Genomic DNA, 5,824 nt, shown 5'->3' with positions numbered 1-5,824 from the left:
CAAGAAAAGGTGCAGAAAAGATCTACGAGGCCGTTGCCATGGTTGACGGGTTGAGCTGTAGGGAGAGGCTGAGTAGCCAGTTTTCGCTGGAGCGTCGGAGGCGAAGGGGTGACCTTATAGAGGTTTATAAAATCATGAGGGATATGGATAGGGCAAATACACAAGTTCTTTTCCCTGTGATGGGGGAGTGCAGAACGAGAAGGCATAGTTTTAGGTAGGGGAGGGGAAAGATATAGAAGGGACATAAGTGGCAACCTTTTCACGCAGAGGGTGATGCATGTACGGCATGAGCTGCTGGAGTAAGTGATGGAGGCTGTATAATTACAGCATTTAAAATGCATCTGGATGTGTATATGAATAGGAAGGTTTTATGAGGATTTGGGCCAAGTGCTGGCAAGTGGGACTAGATTAGGTTAGGGCATCTGGGCTGCATGGACGAGTTGGACTGAAGGGTCTGTTTCCGTATTGTACATCTGTGTTACTCTGTGAGACTCCATGGGATTCTCTTCCCAAGACAGCAGTTGAGACAGCTTCATGAAGTATATTGAAGGCACAGTTGGATGGGTTTTTGCATTGAAGGGGAATTAAGGGTGGTCGGGATAGTGCAGGTTGGTGGAGCTGTGATGTTAATGAATGACGGAGCAGGCTTGACTAAATGGTCTACTCCTGCTTCTGTTACTATGAATCTGTAACACTGCATTTCCCGCGGCAGGAGTTTCCCCAGGGCACAATTGGTTTTCTGAAATAAATTTAAACCCCTTGCTTTGCTTGAACTCAAACTGCATTGCCTTGGAAGCGTGTGGGAGCTTGTGGCTCGTTGGTCTAGGGGTATGATTCTCGCTTCGGGCTGTCAACTGCGCGAACATGTGAGAGATCCCGGGTTCAAATCCCGGACGAGCCCTCGTTTCTTACATTTCCTTGTGCAAAAACGGCCAATCAAATTTCTCAAAAAGCAGCTTCGTTGAACGAGATCCGACTGCCTGAATTAGGGGTGGGGCAGAGCTGCGATTACAATGAACGCGGTAAGGGCAACACTAACTCAAATTGAACACAAGTTTTACTTGTGGGCGTTTGGAACGCGTTGCCAGCAAAGCTGGTAGAGGGAGGCACGGTAGATTCATTTAAGATGCGTCTGGATAAATGCATGAGTCGGGGGGTGGTGGGGGGCGGTTCGGGTGGCGGGAGTAGAGGGACACAGGTGCTGAGGAATTGACCGACAGGTTTAGACAGGACATTTGTATCGGCTCAGGCTTGGAGAGCTGAAGGACCTGTTCCTGGGCTGTAAATTTTCTTTGTTCTTTGTTCTATATGGTGTATATCTGATATTGTTGGCTGTTGTAAAAGTTTCTTTGCAATTATTATTCACCTTCTAATGTAGTAATGGAGTTACGTCATTTTTTGTCATTTTTTTATTTAATAGGTCAGTAGGAAGCTATTCAGCATCTTTACTGGATTTCTTTTCTCAAGCAGCCTTAACATTTCATTTTCATATCCTTGATTCAGCTCCATATCCAGCATCTTTGTAGGCAGATTGTTCCATGTTTGGGAGAAGATTTGTAGCTCCGGTGCTCATTGTTGTGGTAATAGCAGTGTTGTCCCAGTCGAACTCATGACAAGCAACATGAGTTCTACTGGGACAACAATACCATTATAGGACAAGCCAAAGAGAGAACAACCAGGGAATTCCTAGAGGCATGGCATTCATCCACTGATTCAATCAACACACACATCGATCTGGACCCATTACACCGGCCACTACTGCGGACAGCTGGAACTGACAACCGGAAGCGGCTGGTACAAATCATTGTAAATGCCGGAGGAAACATCACAGAAGCGCTTCACAGGAGGCTCCCAAGCACTGAGGATGTCACCTAGATAGGGGACGAGACGTCTGCAACAAAAATTCCCAGTTCGGTGAACAGAACCACAACAGTTTGTTCCATGTTATTGTCACTGAAATTAAGTTTTCCTCCATGCACAGCTGAGCCGACCTGGCTGCAGGAGGGTTTTCAGGTTTCTGTGGTCTGGATAATATGTGATCAGCAGATATCTCACAATCTATAGGAATTGCCACCTATGTTATGTTCATTAACTGTACTGACAGAGATCACTTATTTTGTGATTTTTCTTCGCAGGAAGACGTGTAGAAAGAAATCGGAAAGCAAATGATAAATCAACTTCTGACAGAGCCACTTGATTCATTGGGACTTGAATATCAGCAGCCATTCCAATCAAGAAGACATGTTTGCTTGAGAAATTCTGGGCACTGGTGCGGCAGGGAGAATACTGAGACACCGGAGTGAGGGAGATTCAGTGCGCTGACTGTGAAAAGTGCTTCAAACCAATTACTCAGCTTGGGGAATCAAAGACTCACCCCTCACGGTGGGAAAGACTATGTCCCCGTTCTGTTTGTAATTTCAATCCCAGAGCAACACAAGGAAAGTTCCCTCCAAAGGGGAAACCGTGCAAATGTGGGGACGATGGGAGAGGATTCACTTCTCCATCCGTGCTAGAAAGCCACAGATGCATTCACACCTGGAGAGGCCATTCACCTGCTCAGTGTGTAGGAAGGGCTTCAGTCGGATCAGCCATCTGCAGACGCACGAGTGGGTCCACAAGGGAGAGAAACCATTCACGTGCCCCATGTGCGGGAGAGGGTTCACTCAGTCAGCTGCACTGCTGACCCACCAGTGGGTCCACACTGGACAGAGGCCGTTCACCTGCTGTAAGCACCTGCTTCTCCCACCTGCGGAGGCACCAGCGAGTTCACGCGCCATCGCAGGGGGATTGAAGGAGCAATGGCCGAGTGCCAAGTGCTTATGCAAGTAACGTCGATTCTCCTGCTTCCTGGATGCTGCCTGACCTGCTGCGCTTTTCCAACACCACACTCTCAACTCTGATCTCCAGCATCTGCAGTTCTCACTGTCTCCTCGAGGACAAGGTTGGACTTCTCTTTTATTCACTCATTCATTCCTTACAACCTGTCCTTTGTTGTGTCCTAACTGCACATACATCAATGCAAGTTTCAGAAAGATTTCTGCAGCTTTAAAGAAAATAACATTCTTCCCGACTTTAACGAAGTTTCTGAATGTATGGTTTTAGTTATTCTCAATTTTAAAAATCAGCTATTTCTCACATGCCGTGTTTCCCAGATAAAGTCATCACCATCCATTCTCTCTCTCCCCGAGAAAGACTTCAAACAGCGACCAAAGAGGACTAATGCACGAGAAAGGACGATTGTGTTGGTTGGGGAGTGAGGGGGTCGCTGGTGGTGGTGGGTAAAGGAGGGAAATGGACAGGGGAATAGACTGGGGTTAAGAGAGTTGGGAGAGAGATTAGACAGTGCAGTGTGAGGAGAGAGAACGGGAAGGGGGCAGTGGATGGGAAGAAAATGGACAGAAGGGCAGAATGTGAAGAGAGAGAAAGCACAAATCCCACCTCCTCCAGGACTGGTGTCAGTGTCCCACGAACTGGAACCCACTCCTCCCACATTTCTCAATATACGCGTGGCCAAGGCAGCGGAACCATATCATCCTTACAGGCCATTCACACCGACCTACCCAACAGCATCCCGCTCAGACCCACTCGATTACGCTACAGCCCTGCAGCTCCCTCTGGCTATTTCCTGATGAAGGGTTTTGTCCGAAACGTCGATTCTCCTGCTCCTCGGATGCTGCCTGACCTGCTGTGCTTTTCCAGCTCCACACTCTCGACCCTAATCGCCAGCATCTGCAGTCCTCACTTTCGTCCAGTAAGGGGTGAATGTTCTAGTCTTTTAGATCTATTAAAATCTTGCCCCCTCACCTTTACCCTCTAGTTTTGGAATACCTCTACCCAGGCGAAAAGACAGAAACGTTGAGCAGCCAGACAAAATGTGGAGGCACAGGGCGAAACAATCGGCAAAAAGAATGGCTTCAGCATTTTTCTCTCGTAATCTCATTTGGACGCTTAATATTTGTCATGATCGGGAGGTGCCCGTGTTGGACTAAGGTGTACGAAGTTAAAAATCACACAACACCAGGTTACAGTCCAATAGGCTTGTTTGGAAGCACTAGCTTTCGAAACGCTGCTACTTACATCAGGTGGTTGTGGAATATAACATCGTAAGATCATAAATTCTGTCTTACGATGTTATACTCCACAATCACCTGATGAAGGAGCAGGGCTACGAAAGCTAGTGCTTCCAAATAACTCTGTTGCACGATAATCAGGTGTTTTGTGATTTTTTTAGCTTAAAAATTTGTAACAAATTCCTGCACACTGAGCATGCTCTGCAGTGTCACCAATCACTGCGCATACACTTGGGTGTCCGCAGAAACGGCGCTCAAGCTCCTTTCCATGGAGCAATGGAGAACCTTGGAGGACCGGAAGGACTCTGCTCCTCCTGCCTATCAGAGCCGGCCATTGTCGAAATGTGGAGATTGGACCGTGAGCTCTGAAGCTGCAGCTGCTCTTTTCTATCTGCATAAGATCAAAGGTCATCCCAGACTGTAACTTCCTTCCTCTGTCTAACATTTGTGAGTACAACAGTGTTTTTCTCACCACTTTTTCATTCTGCGGTTCAACTGTTGACTTGCAGCAATTGAAAGGAAAGAGTGAACCGAGGGAGGGGCCAGACTCTGGAAAAGTTGATCCCGGTCTGTGTGTCAACTTGCAATCACATGGCAAATGCAGTACCATAATGTGAAGTTATAGCCTTTGCAGTGTAAAAAGAAAGTAGAAAGGAAATGCATTGTTTAAATGGTGATATGTTGAGATGTGGCGAAAGTTAGATGCTGGAGATCAGAGTTGAATATTTTGGCGCTGGAAAAGCACAGTAGGTCAGGCAGCAACTGAGGAGGAGGAGAGTCGACGTAACGGGCACGAGCCCTTCATCAGGAGTGATGTGCTTCAACACCAGTCAATGCCAGTAGTCAGACAGGTGCAGCAAGCAATGAGCAAAGCAAGTGGTATATCAGCAAGAGGAATTGAGTTCAGAAGTGGAGATGTCTTCCTGCAGTCAGGTCCGTTATTGAATATATTCAAGGCTGAGTTCATGTGACTTTGAAGAACAAAGAAGTTATGGGAGAAGGCAAGAAAATCGTTTTAAGACCAGTACAGAACAGTTACAGAGTCATACAGCACAGAAAGAGACCATTCAGTCGAACTAGTCCATGCTGACTGTGTTCTGAAACTGAACTGGTCCCACCTGCCAGTGTTTGGCCCATATCCCTGCGAACCTTTCCTATTCATGTACTTATCCAAATGTCTTTTAAACATTGTAACTGTACCTGCATCCAGCAACTCCTCTGGACATTGAATCCTCACATGAACTACTCTTTATCTTTTAAAAAAAATAGGTGCCCCTTATGTCTTTTTAAAATGTTTCTTTCTTCACTTTCAAAATTTGCCCCTAATCTTGAAAAACCCACACGAGGGAAAGAATATCTGCTGTTCACCTCATCTATACCCCTCATGATTTTATAATCCTCTCTAAGGTCACCTCTCAACCTCCGAAGCTCCAATGAAAAAAGTCCCAGCCTATCCATCTAGATGTAGGTATTTTTATATCCAGTTATGAACTGTTCAATGCTGGTGCCAGTTGGAAAGACCAAATGACCTATTCCTGCTCGCAATTCTCACACTCTGTGTCCAGGACAGCAAGAGACCATATGACATAGGTGCAGAAATTAGGCCATTCAGCCCATCAGATCTACTCCACCATTCAATCACGGCTGATATGTTTCTCAACCCCATTTTGAAATATGGATTTTGGAAAGGCAGATCAGGGCAGGATCTACACATTTAATGGGGAGTGTTGTTGAATAAACATACCTTAGAGTGC

The 5,824-nt window shown here is 46.3% G+C and overlaps 1 non-coding gene across 1 annotated transcript; it reads left to right on the top strand.

Moving 5' to 3' along the window:
• The first annotated feature begins 811 nt into the window (after positions 1-811).
• Positions 812-901, top strand: trnap-cgg (transfer RNA proline (anticodon CGG)). The gene is given in 2 exon segments: positions 812-847; positions 866-901. It is a non-coding gene; the product is annotated as a tRNA-Pro (tRNA).
• Positions 902-5,824: the final 4,923 nt, after the last annotated feature.

Source organism: Chiloscyllium punctatum, chromosome 36 (assembly GCF_047496795.1).
Source record: "Chiloscyllium punctatum isolate Juve2018m chromosome 36, sChiPun1.3, whole genome shotgun sequence".
Classification (NCBI taxonomy): domain Eukaryota; kingdom Metazoa; phylum Chordata; class Chondrichthyes; order Orectolobiformes; family Hemiscylliidae; genus Chiloscyllium; species Chiloscyllium punctatum.
The sequence above is the reverse complement of the archived record's forward strand: the minus strand, read 5'-3'. Positions and strand labels throughout refer to the sequence as shown.